The sequence below is a fragment of the Hypanus sabinus genome, chromosome 25 (genome assembly GCF_030144855.1).
Source record: "Hypanus sabinus isolate sHypSab1 chromosome 25, sHypSab1.hap1, whole genome shotgun sequence".
Lineage (NCBI taxonomy): Eukaryota > Metazoa > Chordata > Chondrichthyes > Myliobatiformes > Dasyatidae > Hypanus > Hypanus sabinus.
Window position 1 is genome coordinate 13,040,065 of NC_082730.1, and position 17,128 is coordinate 13,057,192.

Consider the following 17,128-nt stretch of genomic DNA (forward strand, 5'->3'; position numbering starts at 1 on the left):
TCTGCCCACTGTTCTCTGTCTGCCACTACTCCTTACCCCTGCTCACCGCACCCGTTCACCCACCTTCCCCTTTTCACTGCCTCCTTCCACTCGCCTACCTCTGCCCACTACTCCCCTCATCTCCTAGTCACGCCCCTCCACACACCACATCTGTCTGCCACTTTTCTTCTCCACCCACTACCCCCTCTGTCCTCCTCACCCCTCCATCCACCTCCGCCACCTCCAACACACTCCTTTCTCTGAACAAAAGGTCACTTTCTGGTATATTTCACATCCCAAATTTCTTAGCTTGTCTCCTTTCTTGCTCTTTTAGCTGTTGAAGGCACCCTGTAACTTGCTCCTTTGTTTTTGTCTTTCTAAATGAAATAAAACTGGATATTACTATGACAAATATTGGCTAGATTTTTTTTTTATTTACCTACTTAATTTTCAGCACCTTTAAGAAGTGACAAAATAATGAAAATTCCCTAGTGTGATATTTCTGTCTGTTACATTTATGTTTTTGTTTGGCTCAGGTGCCAGTTTTGCTTTATGTAAAAGAAAAAAATAAGTTGAATTTATTAGCACACTATATGATATTATTTGGCCTTTCAATAATTCTTTCATCTCTCAGCTTAAGAAAAGATGGTCATGAATTCAGACAGCACTTAGAAGTTTCAGCTTTAATTGTCATTCAGCCATACGCGAATATAGCCAAATGAAATAGTGTTGCTCGTGGGCCAAGGTGCAAAATGGTCATACACAGTACAAGGCCCATATAACATGTATAAGGTGGCAGTAAACATACAGTCATATAAAACATGTTTAAAAATATAGAAATGCCCTTTGGCCAAGTGAGTCTCCAACCATCAAGCACCCATTTACAGTAATGGTACACAGTCCCATTTTATTCTCTGCACATTCCCATCAACCTCTGATTCTGTATTCACCTATGCACTACTGACAATTTGCATTGGCCAGTTAACCTGACAGTCAGCATCTTTGGGATCTAGTAGGAAGACAGAGCATTCAAGGGAAACCTGGGGCATAGAGAGAATATGCAAACTCCAAATGCATAACACCAGAGGTTGGATCAAATTGTCCCAGTCAATATAACAAAAGCAAGGCACTGAATATACTCGGGTCAGATCATGTCTGTGGGAAGAGAAACAGAGTTTACATTTTTGGGGTGAATGCTCTTATTGTATCTGGAGTATTTTTATAATTTCCTCAGAATTTTTTAAGCATTGAATAAACTTGTAAAAATTTCAAGTCATTTATAGTTACTATTTTGACTTTTAGAATGCCAGCCTTTATTTATCATTGTAAATATTGAGCTTTAAGGCTGAAGTATTTTTTGAAGGATTAGTGATGTTTTATTGGATTTGGGAATAAGTTTTAGGGCTGATGTTTGAACAGTGAGGAATATTAATTCAATGTGACTGGTGTTGTAGTCACAGCAGGACTTGGTGTGGCCTTTAATGTGGAGGCTGTACCAAAAGTACTGTGCTCAAAAAGTCTATGAATTCTGTATTAGCACTTACTGTCCTAGCTATATAATAACCAAAGCAAAGAAAGCATTCCAAACGTCCTTCAAATGTGATATTTCTGGGGGGGAAAAAAGCTACTGAGAATTAATTAACCTTTAAGCTTGTGATAATTGATAATTTGTTACATCTATTGGATTTTGAATCCTGTACATAAAGGAAGTTGATATTAGTGTTAATGGTTGGTTATAACTTAAAATGCAATTTTAAAAGAGCTATTTAAAATACATATTTATGTTTCAGATTGATAAAGGTTGTCTTCCTGTAGAACTTAAAAGCATTCCAGTTGGTCTGAATTTCTTTTTGATTTCAGTTAACAGTGGTTTAAAAAAATCTTGCATTTTCAAGTTCAATTTTGTTGCCATTCATCATATACTGCCAAATGATGAGAATCAGGTTTATTATCACCGGCATGTGACATGAAATTTGTTAACTTAGCAGCAGCTGTTCAATGCAACACATAATCGAGCAAAGAGAGAAAAAAATAGTAAATAAAATAAAACATGATAAATAAGTAAATCAATTACGTATAGTGAATAGATTTCTTAAAATGTGCAAAAACAGAAATACGGTATAATTTTTTAAAAAAAAGGTGAGGTAGTATCCAAAGCTTCAGTGTCCATTCCTCTGGACCAAAGTGCACAACACAGTACGTAGAACTGACACACAGCCAATAAGCTAATGTTATCACAAATAAATTAACAAATAATAAGGTGCATTTATGACACTGTTTAAAAAAAAAACCAGTATGCATTCCTGGCACTTCATTTGTGATGAGACCTGGGTGGTGACGGGTAATTCAGTACTCTCATGGCCCGGAGGAAGAAGCTGATTCCCATTCTAACAGTTCTATTGGTGCTATTGATATAATCAAGCCCTCTGAATTAGTTCAGACAATTAGCACCAAAACACGCTGATGTATTGGGATGACAGGGCAGGAGGAAAACAGAGTGATCCAGCGAGGAAATTCAAGAGCATAGCCATTGTCGGCTGTTATGGAACAATTACGTTCAAGGGTTGTTAAGGTATGTTAAGAGGCTGGAATAGAGGTACACAGAGAGCTGGAGGCATTGCAGGAAAGATGAGTAAATTCTGACCTGTTGCTATTTGAAATGAGAAAGAATATTTGAAATGCAGCTCAGCCGGTCACAGAGTTGGGTTACTGAACAGATGGTGATAGGACAGTATTGGACATTGTCATCAGAATATCAGATGCACTTGAGAGTTTGAAGAATGGAAAATAGTAGTTGTATTATTTTGCTATTGCTTGCCAATTTCTTTCCCTTTTGCAATCCAAAGCTGATTAGTTTTGTACCCTCTTTCCTTAGTTAATGATGTATGCATGGGGGATTTTCTTGGACCATCCTTTATCTACTCTGCTGTTGGGGCCTCAAGAAGTGAACCAGTATCAAGTATTGAACTTGCAGAACTCTAAACGAAAGTTTGCACATGTTCTCTGTAGATAATTATTGAGCAAAGATTTAATTACATCAAAAAGTTGGTTACCCTGGATGGTATTTGCAAAGATTGTATAAATTCTGTATTAATATTTACTGTCTCAGATATGTTAAAATGTAATGACTGAAAAATGCAAGGAGGACATTTTAGCCGTAAACATAAATATATTATTGGATAGCATTCTGACAGGCTGCATCACTGTCTGGTATTGGGGGGGGGGGGGGGGGTGGCTACTGCACAGGACCAAAAGAAGCTGCAGAAGGTTCTAAATTTCGTCAGCTCCATCTTGGGCACTAGCCTACAAATTACCCAAAGCACCTTCAGGGAGCGGTGTCTCTGAAAGGCAGCGTCTATTATTAAGGACCTCCAGCACCTAAGGCATGACCTTTTCTCACTGTCACCATCTGGTAGGAGATACAGAAACCTGAAGTACACACTCAGCGATTCAGGAACAGCTTCTTCGCCTCTGCCATCCGATTCCTAAATGGACATTGAACCCTTGGACACTACCTCACTTTTTAAATTATATTATTTTTGTTTTTTGCACAGTTATTAATCTGTTCAATATACATGTACTGTAATTGATTTATTATTACGTTTTTCTTCTATATTATGTATTGCATTGAACTGCTGCTGCTAAGTTAACAAATTTCACGTTTCATGCCAGTGATAATAAACCTGATTCTGGTAATAGCAGACAGCATGATTATCAATGATCCTCTGCTTATTCTTTGGCTTTCTGTTCACAAATCCTCAGGCTGTAGTTGATGATCTCTTTTAACACATTTCCTCTAAATCTATGTTCAAGGTATGTATCTGTTACACAACCTTGAGATTTGTCTCCTAACATACAGCCACAAAGTACAGAAACCCAAACGAACCCATGAATAAAGATGACCGTCAAACACCTAAAGTGCAGAGGAAAAGAAAACAAATCATGAAAACAACAAACAAGCAAATATCTTTCTGAACTCAAGTCCACAAAGAGAGTCTGTCCACAGACCCTTAGTTCAACACAGCTGAATAAACATCATAGAGCAGTGATCCCTCGCCTTGGGCCCTGACACCCCGACCTTCCCAATTCGGCCCTGTGCTGAAATCGTTCTCCAAATATCAGTCGCTTTGATACACACGAGCTTGGACTCTGCCGCCTCGATTGGGCCTATACCTGACTTTTCCAATTTGGTCTGGTGGTAAAATTGATCGAACCTCGGGTCTTCCTCGCTTTCGGTGACAGGCTCGGTACTTCACCTCAGTTCTGCCACATCGAATTGCCTCCAAATCCGAAGGGAAGCTGCATGCTCTTGTTTGTGATGATCGGATATTAGAAAGTGTGATTAACAAAGTATTTAGTTGTTTTCTTTGTTTCATTGGCCACCAGCCAGAAGTTGCTGAGATTCGCCAGCGCCACCTTAGTTTTTAAAGATGTGCCGTGTTATTGGATTTAGAATGGCCTCCTTTTGCCTCGAGTTGGGTGGGGTGATAAGGGCAGGAGGCATAATCTTGGCCCATGTTAGTTAAGTCTCCCGTCCCCCTTTCTTTCCAGTCCCGATGAATGGTCTTGAGCCGAATCATCAACTGTTCATTTTCTTTCTATAAATGCTCCCTGACGAGTTGAGTTCCTCCTGCATTTTGTGTGTATTGCCTAACATTAATTGTGCCACACATACTGTAAAATTACATAGAACACTACCGCACAAGAACAGGACCTTTGGCCTGTGATGTCTTTGGTAAACATGCCAAATTAACTAAATATCTTCTGCCCACATAGGATCCATATCCCCCATTCACTGATGTACTAATTGTCTCTCAAGCACCACTATCATGTCTGCTTCCATCAGCAGCCCTGTGTAAATACCTTGCAGCAACTTTCAACTTGTTGCCGTAGTGTTTGACATTTTCACTATGGGAGAAGACTTTGACTCTCCATCTGCCTGCAAGGCGACAAGCGTTCCATGTGATCATCCAAATGCTGTTTGACTAATACCTACAGTGTGAGTGACTTTCCGGCTCGATGCCCTGATTGATGGAGGCAAGCATAGCATATACTTTTACCACCCAATCCGCTGGGGTTGCCTCTTCCAGACAGCTCACCCACTCCTTTGTGAGTATGATACCACTGGTTTATAGGAACCATGAGGATTGCTAAAAAGAAAGAACCTTGCATTCATAAGCATAAGAATACTGTTTGAGATTCATACACAATGTTATTTCACCATACTTCACCTTGAAGACAGTTTTAGAAGTGTCAAATAAGTCTCCTTTCCCGTGCCGGCATCTAGTCTATTTCAGAGTTTGGAATTCACTATAACAAATTAATAAGGCACTATGGCGATGTTTAATAGAAATTTCACGTTCTGATCCTATGAGTGGAATAAGGGTCATGCTGACAATATGGTGGTTATGAAAACTTCAAGATAAAATTCACTGAGGTAACATTTCTGAAAATTTGGAGCCCTTATTTACAAAAGACAGGATTAAATCTATAGATGTTCTGAAGATGAAACAATTGGTTATTTGGGGAAAGAAATAAATATACATATTAAAGTTATTACGAATTCCATGGAACATGTGGAGATCTTCCAACAACCAGGCATTCTTTCTTTCTTTCTTTTTTTTTCTCTTTTTCTTTTTTTTCTATAGGGCAGTTAGGAGGGAGGGGTTAAGGGGAGGGGGGAAGGGTTATATACGTTTTTTTCCATACTTCCTTTTGTAACTACTTAAAAATGCAATAAAAAAAGTTTTCAAAAAAAAAAATTCACTGAGGTAAATGCAACAATAAACTTGGTTCTCAAAGACAAGTTTTAGATGATTAATCCCAGCCTTTAAAACACTAAATGTTAAACCTTTTACTGACTCAAAAGCATGATTGGTGAGTGATATTCTTTACCACATAACTGAGGTGATCTTGTGCATTCCACTTAATTGTGGTGTAGGAGGAGGATTTTTGAACATATTGTCAAATCAGAGGATCTCCTTGAAGTTCAGTTCGTGGACTTGGAACAGGTGGAGTTGGTTGCTTTGGCAAACTGCCTGACCCATGACTTTCTCCAGGAACACTGAAGTACAGACAAAGTACACATGGTGGTTGCACATTACTTTTACATTGTATATCAAGAACTGCGGTTAATACTGCACAGCTTTTTAAAAGTTAATGCATTTGGTAAATTGGTTTGTTAAAAGTTCAAATGCATTATCAGGGCATGCATACATTATGCAACCTTGAATTTTGTCTCCAAATGAAACAGAAACCCCTGCCCAAAAAAATAAAAACACTAATGTGCAGAGAAAAAAAATCATGCAAACGATAAACACAAGCAAATAACATTCAGAATTGAAGTCTTGTCCATCAGACCCTAAGTTCAGAGCAGCAAACTGAACCCTTGCCTCACGCCCCAACACACTGACCTTTTCAACCTGGCCTGGTGCCTAAATTGTCCAAATATCAGGTTCATTTGCTTCAGTACACTCTGGGATCTAGAGTGTAGATCTGGGATCTACAGGGCCTGTTGGGAAGTGCCTGGTGTGAAAAGTGCTAGTCTTTGGCCCGAGAGTCTTCGGCGAGGAGACTATGCCAGGCACAATTGTAGAGAGCGAAGACATGATTCAGTGTGCTACGTGCATGATATGGGAGGTCAGGGACACTGATGGTGCCCCCGGCTGCTACAGCTGTGGAAAGTGTGTCCAGATTCAGCTTCAGAAGGAGCATGTTGCAGCACTGAAGAAAGAACTGGATGACCTCAGGTTTATCTGCGAAAACGAGGGTTTTCTGGACAGGACCTACAGTGAGGTCGTTACACTGAGGATACCGGAAGAGAGAAAGGGGGCGACAATGAGGAAGGAAAGGGTGCTTGAAGTACAGGAGACCCCAGGGGATGTACCTCTCGTAAACAGGTTCACCCTCTTGGAAGCTGTCAGAACAGAAGATACTGCCAGTCTGAGAGGTGGACAGGTCTGCAAGCCAAAAATTGATGCAGAAGCAGAGCCGAGGAGTCAGACATCAGGAAGAGCCGTGGTAGTAGGGGACTCATAGTAAGAGGTACGGAAAGGGGTTTCTGTGGCAACAGGCAAGATTTAAGGATGGTGTGTTGCCTCCCTGGTGCTAGGATCCAGGACATCACGGACTGATTGCAGGGAATCCTCAAGGGTGAAGGTGAACAGCAGGAAGTGGTAGTGCATGTCGGCACAAATGACATCGGGAAGAAGAGGAAGGACATTCTGCAGCGGGACTTCAGAGAATTCAGAAGAAAGCTGAAAAGCAGGACTTCCAGGGTGGTTATCTCTGGCTTGCTTCCAGTTCCTCGTGCTGGAGAGGGCAGGAACAGGGAGATAATGGATCTGAATGTGTGGCTGAGGAACTGGTGCAGGAAGCAAGGATTTACATTCTTGGACCACTGGGATCTGTTTTGGGGTAGGGATGAATTGTACAAAAGGGACGCATTGCACCTTAATAGACGGGGGAGCAGCATTCTGGCAGACAGGTTTGCCACTGCAACATGGATGCGTTTAAACTAAGTAGTGGGGGGGGAGGGGATGAACTGGAAATATAAGGATGGAGTTAAAGGGAAAGTGAAAATAAGTTAAAAAGGACAACAGAATCAATGGAGTAGAAAGCTCAAGAAGAGATCATACAGTATGGCCAAGTGAAATAGGAATTGATATGGAAGGAGAGGGGAGTACCGAATTAAAAGTATTATATATGAATGCACGAAGTATAAGGAATAAAATAGATGAGCTTGAGGCTCAGTTGGAAATTGGCAAGTACGATGTTGTGGGAATAACTGAGACATGGCTTCAAGCAGACAGGGCCTGGGAAATGAATATTCAAGGATATACATCTTATCGAAAGGACAGACTGACTGGCAGAAGGGGTGGGGTGGCTGTGTTGGTGTGGAATGATATTCAGGCCCTTGCGAGGGGGGACATAGAATCTGGGGATGTAGAGTCAGTATGGATAGAACTGAGAAATTCTAAGGGTAGAAAGACCCTAATGGGAGTTATCTACAGGCCCCCAAACAGCAGTCTGGATGTAGGGTGTAAGTTGAATGAAGAGTTAAAATTGGCATGTCGCAAAGGTAATGATACAGTTGTCATGGGGGATTTCAACATGCAGGTAGACTGGGAGAATCAGAATGGTACTGGACCCCAAGAAAGGGAGTTTGTGGAATGCCTCCGAGATGGATTCTTAGAACAGCTTGTACTGGAGCCTACCAGGGAGAAGGCAATTCTAGATTTAGTGTTGTGCAATGAACCGGAGTTGATCGGGGACCTGGAGTCAAAGGAACCATTAGGAGGTAGTGACCATAATATGATATGTTTTAAACCTACAATTTGAGAAGGAGAAGGGAAAATCGGATGTGTCAGTATTACAGTTGAACAAAGGGAACTATGGAGCTATGAGGGAGGAGCTGGCCAAAGTTCAATGGAACAATATCCTAGCAGGGAAGACAGTGGAACAAAAATGGCAGGTATTTCTGGGAATAATGCAGAAGGTGCAGGATCGGTTTATTCCAAAGAGGAAGAAAGATCCTAAGGGGAGTAAGGGGCGGTCGTGGCTGATGAGGGAAGTAAAGGGCAGTATAAAAATAAGAGAAGTATAACATAGCAAAGATGAGTGGGAAACTGGAGGACTGGGAAGATTTTAAAGAGCAACAGAAGATAACAAAAAAGGCAATACGCCAAGAAAAAATGAGGTACGAAGGTAAACTAGCCAAGAATATAAAGGAGGATAGTAAAAGCTTCTTTAGGTACGTGAATAGCAAAAAAATAGTTAAGACCAAAATTGGGCCATTGAAGACAGAAACGGGTGAATTTATTATGGGGAACAAGGAAATGGCAGATGAATTGAACAGGTACTTTAGATCTGTCTTCACTAGGGAAGACACAAACAATCTCCCAGATGTAATAGTGGCCAAAGGAACTAGGGTAAAGGATGAACAGAAGGAAATTTATATTAGGCAAGAAACAGTGTTAGATAGATTGTTGAGTCTGAAGGCTGATAAGTCCCCAGGACCTGATGGTCTGCATCCCAGGGTACTTAAGGAGGTGGCTCTAGAAATCGTGGATGCATTGGTAATCATTTTCCAATGTTCTATAGATCCAGGAACAGTTCCTGCTGATTGGAGAGTGGCTAATGTTGTCCCACTTTTCAAGAAAGGAGGGAGAGAGAAAACAGGGAATTATAGACCGGTTAGCCTGACATCAGTGGTGGGAAAGATGCTGGAGTCAATTATAAAGGAGGAAATTATGACACATTTGGATAGCAGTAGAAGGATCAGTCCAAGTCAGCATGGATTTATGAAGGGAAAATCATGCTTGACTTGAGGATGTAACTATGAAAATGGACAAGGGAGAGCCAGTGGATGTAGTGTACCTGGACTTCCAGAAAGCTTTTGATAAAGTCCCACATAGGAGATTAGTGGGCAAAATTAGGGCACATGGTATTGGGGGCAGAGTACTGATATGGATTGAAAATTGGCTGGCTGACAGGAAATAAACAGTAGAGACTAATGGGTCCCTTTCGGAATGGCAGGCTGTGACCAGTGGGGTACTGCAAGGTTCGGTGCTGGGACCACAGCTGTTTACAATATACATTAATGATTTAGATGATGGGACTAAAAGTAACATTAGCAAATTTGCTGATGACACAAAGCTGGGTGGCAGTGTGAAGTGTCAGGAGGATATTATGAGAATGCAGGGTGACTTGGACAGTTTGGGTGAGTGGGCAAGTGTATGGCAGATGCAGTTTAATGTGGATAAATGTGAGGTTATCCACTTTGGTGGCAAGAACAGGAAGGCAGATTACTATCTAAATGGAGTCAAGTTAGGAAAAGGGGAAGTACAACGAGATCTAGGTGTTCTTGTACATCAGTCAATGAAAGCAAGCATGCAGGTACAGCAGGCAGTGAAGAAAGCTAATGGCATGCTGGCTTTTATAACAAGAGGAATTGAGTATAGGAGTAAAGAGGTCCTTCTGCAGCTGTACAGGGCCCTGGTGAGACCCCACCTGGAGTATTGTATGCAGTTTTGGTCTCCAAATTTGAGGAAGGACATTCTTGCTATTGAGGGAGTGCAGCGTAGGTTCACAAGGTTAATTCCCGGAATGGCGGGACTGTCATATGTTGAAAGATTGGAGCGACTGGGCTTGTATACACTGGAATTTAGAAGGACGAGAGAGGATCTGATTGAAACATATAAGATTATTAAGGGATTAGACACACTGGAGGCAGGAAGCATGTTCCTGCTGATGGGTGAGTCCAGAACTAGAGGCTACAGTTTAAGAATAAGGGGTAGGCCATTTAGAACAGAGATGCGGAAAAACTTTTTCACCCAGGGAGTGGTGGATATGTGGAATGCTCTGCTCCAGAAGGCAATGGAGGCCAGGTCTCTGGATGCATTCAAGACAGAGCTAGATAGAGCTCTTATAGATAGCGGGGTCAAGGGATATGGGGAGAGGGCAGGAATGGGGTACTGATTGTGTATGATCAGCCATGATCACAGTGAATGGCGGTGCTGGCTAGAAGGGCCGAATGGCCTACTCCTGCACCTACTGTCTATTGTCTACTATCTACACCTCGCTGCCTCAGTTCGGCCTGTTCCTGTCATTTCCGATTCGGTCCAGTGCTTAAGTCATCCAAACAGCAGGTTATTTGCTTCGATACGCTGTGTGATTCAATAGTATTGTCACATGTACCAAGGTCAGTGGGGAAAAAAAAAACTCTGGCTTATTGTCAATACAGATAATTTCAAGGCAATGGTGCAAGGTAAAACGGTAACTGAATTCAAAATAAAGTGTAACTATTTTAAATGGAGAGAAAGTGCGGTAGTCAATAAGATGCGAAGCCATTACAAGGTAGATTGTGAGGTCAAGAGTCTCCTTTTCCTTCCATTATTTTGTATTAGTTGTCCCTTTGGAAGCATATACTTTTGTTTGGCACTGGGCATTCCAGTGTCTGCATATGGTGACACATTGTCAATTCTTTTTTTTAAATAAAAGATCTCAACAGTCTGCTAAGGCATTAATTGGGAGAATAAATTTAAAGTATAACTCTCAGAGGCAATTGGAGCATGGAAGATCATTTTGACAGGGATGTGCAAATGTAAACGGGATTCTGCAGAAGCTGGAAATCCAGGCACACAAACTGGCATGGGCACTCCAGATGCTGCCTGACTTGTTGTATATGTTACTGCACAGATACATTTGGGTTTCGATCTGTCTATTGTGTTGCTAGGATAATTTCAATGGAAAATAATAAATGCGGATCAAAGTTTGATAAGAACTGTGGCAGCAATGCTTGCAGTCTTGGGATAGGAAACCTGGTCTATTGCTATTGAATGTCAAAAGCCCAAAATTAAATTGACTAAATTTAAAAATGTGGATTTACAGACAAAAGCAATTTGATTTATACCAGTGATGTGCAAGATTTGTTTCCAGGAAACAAATCATCCCACTCCCTTATTTTCCACTTTGACCTTTTACCTCTTCTCACCTGTCTATTACTTCCCGCTGGATCTCCTCCTGCTTCCCTTTCTCCTGTGGTCCACTCTTCTCTCCTATCAGATTCCTCCTTCTCCAGCCTTGATCTTTCCTATACCTGGCTTCACCTATCACCCTCCACATAGCCTCCTTCCCCACCCCCCACCTTTTTATTCTGGTATCTTTCCCCTTCTTTCTCAGTCCTGAAAAAGGGTGTCAGTCCAAAATGTCGACTATCTATTCATTTCCATTGATGCTGCCTGAGCTGCTGAGTTGCTCCAGCATCTTGTGTGTGTTGCTTTGAATTTCCAGCATCTGCAGATTTTCTCATTTTAGTGATTGCATGATATCTGGTCATTGTGTCACTATCTCTTCTGACTCTATAATGAGTCTTGTCTTCAATCCATACAAAGCAGAGGAATTTGAATTACTTTGGGCACTCATGTTTCCAGTAAGGACCTGAAAAGTTGCTAATGGCTTATTCACATTGAGAAGCCTAGCGTTGATTCAGAAACAAACCCAGTTCACAGTAATAATGAACTTCTGCATGTGGTCTTGGAGGTTTTGAGCTGTCTGTGATGCAGTTGAATAAAGCTGTGATCCTCCTGCAGTAAATCTTACTTTTACTCTGAAATTCCATTGGGCACTGAGTCGGAATTCCAGTAATAACTGCAGCATTGGCATCAAACATTACAGCGTAATGCTCCAGTATGATTCTCTTTTCTGGTCATCATTTCGATAATTTTATTTGGGTGCAAAATTCAGTGGCAGGTTGCAAACAAAACAGGAAAAAGGTTAGCACCTGAGAGAATCTGACATTTGCACAGTTCTTAAACTGGAGGTTTGAAGATGATATCAATCAGTTCAATGTAATGAATGTGTAATAAAGCGTAGAGTCATGCATTCGCTCAGAGTGCTGCAGTGCAGACATCCTTGTTATTACAGGCAAAGGTGATTTTGGAGGGGAAAAGGTCCTTCCACACTCAATTCACTGTAATGTTTCTGACATTAATGTGGAGGGAAGAAATTTGTTCTGATTGCTTGTGATTAGGAATTTACTCAGGATTACAGTGTGAATTAATTCTGTTCAGTATTTCATGGATTTACGTAAGAATATTATGTTCAGAGTGGGAACATTCTATTGATAATTTTGATGTCAGTGAACATTGTGGTAAGAGTAATTTTTCCTCTTTGCAGTTCATCCTGTGTAAGAGGAAGGAATTCAAATGTGCCAGTATTGAATGAGTGCTTTATGTAGTGCTATTTTTGTGTCAAGGTGACCTGGTCAATAGTATGGAATATTCACAAAGTTCTGCCTTCTGTCAAGTTTGAAGCAGCATCCTTGCAGTTACTATGAAATTCACTATATTTAAGTTGAATAAGCTTTGAATTTGTGCTCTAGCCCTTTGATTACCTTGTTACATACAAATGCACTAATACAGTTTATCAAATGATGAGGAGATTGCTCTGGTAATTTTCCCTTTATTTCATACAAGGCCACTCATTTTTTTTTATTTTTTGAAGGCTGACCTCACTGGCAATTGATAATCACATCAGTACACCCATTGATTGCATTAAATACTTGAGAGCTGGTATAAACATTCAGTTCAACAATTCTTCTCCCCCAAGGTTTTGAAGGGCATTGCCCCATAATTATGATGGATTTTCAATTCCTGCAGCACAAACCTGAACCTTTATTGAGCTTGACGTCAAATGATGACTTTTCATAGTGAGGAACTGATGCATCCTTCCAAATTCAGCTCCAGATCTAGAAAACAGAAGGCATTTTATTTATGGGCACCATGGTAGCATCGCATTTTAGTGTAAATTTACTGCAGCACTAGTTAACTCTGCCATTCTGTAAGGAGTTTGTGCATTCTCCCCTTGTCTACCTTTCCAAAACCAGTGGGTTAGATAATTCGTCATAAGGGTGTAATTGGGTGATGCAGGCTCATTAGGATGGTAGGACCTATTACCATGCTCTTGTGTGTACCTAGCCACTTGCTGTACTCACTTTATACTTGTTATGATAAGGCTAAATACAGCTCCAATGCCATGTTTAAGTTTGCTGATGGCACCATTGTGGATGGCCAGATCAAAGGTGATGAGGAATCAGCGTATAGGAGGGAGACTGAAAATCTGGCTGAAAGATGCTACAACAACAACCTTTCACTCCACATCAGCAAAACCAAAGAGCTGATTATTGACTTCAGGAGCAGGAAAACTGGAGGTCCATGGCACAGACATCAAGGGATGAGAAGTGGGGAGGGCTAGCAACCTTATATTCCTTGGCATTATCATTTCAACATCTTCCTGGGACCAGCACATAAGTGGCATTACAAAGAAGGTCTGGCTGCACCTCTCCATTCTTTGACATTTGTAAAGGTTTAGCATGTTATCTAAAACTTTAACTAACTTTATCGATGCATGGTGGAGAGGATTTTGACTGGTTACAACACAGCTTGGTATGGAAACACCAATATCCTTGAACTTAAAGTCAGTCTATCACCATTGAGCACATTTACAAGGCTGTTGTCCCAGGAAAACAGCATATATCATCAAGGACCCTCACTATCCAGGCTGTGTTCCCTTCTTGCTGATGCCATCAGGAAGAAGATAGCTGCACCATCAGGTTCAGAAACAGTTATTAACCTTCAAACATCAGGTCCTTAAACCAGAGTGGATAACTTCACTCATCCCAACACTGAACTGATCCCATAATCTGTGGACTCACTTTCAAGGTCTCTACAACTTGTGTTCTTAATATTTATTACTTATTTATTCTTATTTTTTTTCTTTTTGCTTATTGGTTGTTTTTGTTTTGTTGTGTGCATCTTTTCACTGATTCTGTTGTTTCTTTGAATTTACTGTGAATATCTGCAAGGAGAAAGGAAGGTTATGTGAGAGGGAAAGGTTAGATTGATTTTAGAGTAGGTTGAATGGTTTGCTCTACATTGTGGGCCAAAAGGCCTGTACTGCGCTGTACGATTCTGTTATGTAACAGTCCATCTGTGACTACTGACACAGTAGAACACTGCATCATAGAGTTAGATCAAACATTTTATCTTTGTTTTTGTGTTCAAACAATAAGTTCCAGACATGAAAGTCACAATTCCCAGTAGTAACATGTCTCACCTTGAGATTATGCATTGCAAAAAAAAAAATCATGCATGCAAGCAACTGGAAAATATAGGTTCTGATCAAGGGTCTCGACACGAAACGTCGACTGTACTCTTTTTCCATAGATTCTGCCTGGCTTGCTGAGTTCCTCCAACATTTTGTGTGTGGTGCTTTGGAAAATATAGGTTGCAACCCCTTCTTTAATGTGCTGTTACTTATTTGGGTGTATAATACTATGGTTGTAAAACTACCACACAAATTAAGAATGAGATAGCTTCCTTTTTAGAAGGCTTCCAAGACTTTAAATACAAACATGCATTTTAAATCAATTTAAATATTCATGGTTGAAACATAAATATTAAACTCATCAAAAAATGTTGGTTGAATGAACATTGGTGTATTGTCTAATGTTTTAGATCTCAATAATGGGACTGGGAATTTATTAGATGCTGTTCATCTGTCCATACTTGATCAACAAGACTGAAATGATTTCCAGTTATCATAACTGAGAAGCCAGACTTGCTATCTTAGAGCACGTACAAATGGTGGACAGTTTGTCTTTAGGACTTTGTACTTTTTGCAGCATGGATATACACAAAAATGTGCTTATTAAAGCCATTAATCCATTGAAAAACCTGCACTGAACTTGACACAGACTTTAGGTACAGTGCTCCCTGAGAATTGTTATGAAATTGCGTATGTAGAAATTTAGTGATTTCAAATGTTGACTAAAAATACAGTCTAAAGCAGCCAGCACCAACCATAGTAATCTTAACTGAATTATAAATTCCAATCTTTATTAAATTAAGTGGAAACATTTTAATAATGATAAACTAGGATCTGGAGCTTGTGCAGTTTGCCGCTGAGAAAAGATCTGAAAAATGGCCTGGCACTAGTTGTTAAAATTAAATTTGAGTAATTTAAGGAGTGTAATGCAGTGTGTTTATTAAATTGTTTCACATGTATTAAATTGTATAGTATAGTTGACTTAATCATTAGCTTTCTTTTATTTTTTCTTCTTGTATCAGATTGATTATTTTGCATCAGATTTTCTCCTGTATTTTCTTTTTGTGAAAGGACACCCGGAGGATGAGAAGTGACTTGATAGGGGAGTACAAGATGAGTGGATTACCAAGAATGTTTTCCCAGGATGGAAGTGGCTAATAACTTTATGGAGATTGGAAGGAAGTATGGGGGGGGGGGGACGGGAATGTGAGATATAGTGGTGGGAGCCTGGAATGCCCTGCCAGGGGTGATGGTAGAGTCAGATACATTAGGAACATTTAAGAAACACTTGTATAGGTACAGCTATGTAAGGGTTAGATTAATAGGTTGACACAACATTGAGAGCTGAAGGACTGTGATGGAGTGTTTTGTTGTATGTTCTATATGACATGAGATGATCTAGAAGAGCAACTTTTAATTATGTTAATGATATCACTGCAATAGAACAAACTAGCCAGCAAGGACAATGAAGGATTTGGCAGCCATATTTTTTTAAGTGTAAAATGTTATCACTGCAATGGGCTACACCCTCTTGATAAGAAATTCTCAAATGCTATTTAGTCCAAGGTTAAAAAAATATACAGCAATAGCATTGTGACATTTTAGTCTAAACCTGTTAATCTTTGATTTGTATTTATCTGGTGAGTCTGTGGGTAAAATCCAATGCAAATGTTTGATGGCTTTGTTTCTACATTTCCCTTTTCCCTTTATGGTCACATTGTTTTGGATAAAATTTTCTGCTTGAAGTGTGGAAAGGATTATTTTTTCTTTGTATTCAGCAGACCATGTACTTGTCCTCATAGGTCCTTGTGTTCCACTAAATGGTTCACTGAACAGTTCAGTGGAATATGAGGATCTCTGAGTAGGTGGGCTGGTACAGGTGGCATTTGGCAAGCTTGACTTCAGTCAGGGCATTAAGAAAAGTTGGGATGTCATGTTTTTAATTTTATTTTTTAATTGAGAGTAGGCCCCTCTGGCCCTTCAAGCTGTGCCACCCAGCAGCCCCTCACTTAGCCTAATCCAATCACAGGACAATTGAAATGATCAATTAACCTACCAACCGGTTTTTTAAAAATCAAAATATACTTTATTCAAAAATAAAATTAGGTACAATAAACCATTCCATGACTCTCAGTCCTTTACAAATGTTTCCATTACAGTCTTTACATTCCCACACTTTTGCCACCCAGGTGGCACTCTGTTATTCCATATTTATGTACAGTGGTTTAGGGGTATACACCCCGCCACCCACCCTTCAACTCCCACGGGAGAAGGACCCTAGACTTTGGTCCTTCCCCACCGGGCCTTTGCGGTGGCTGCACCGAGTTTGAGTGCATCTCTCAGCACGTACTCCTGCAGCCGAAAATGTGCCAGTTGGCAGCATTCCCCCACGGACATCTCCGTGTGCTGGTAGACCATCAAGTTTCGGGCTGACCAAAGAGCGTCTTTCACTGAGTTGATGATCTGCCAGCAGCACCGGATGTTGGTCTCGGTGTGTGTCCCTGGGAACAGCCAGTAGATCAGAGAGTCCTCTATTACGCAG

The 17,128-nt window shown here is 40.5% G+C and overlaps 1 protein-coding gene across 1 annotated transcript in view; it reads left to right on the forward strand.

Moving 5' to 3' along the window:
• Positions 1 to 17,128, forward strand: part of LOC132381025 (S-adenosylhomocysteine hydrolase-like protein 1) — a 100,158-nt gene that overhangs the window by 612 nt on the left and 82,418 nt on the right. The gene's annotated exons all lie outside the window — the stretch shown is intronic.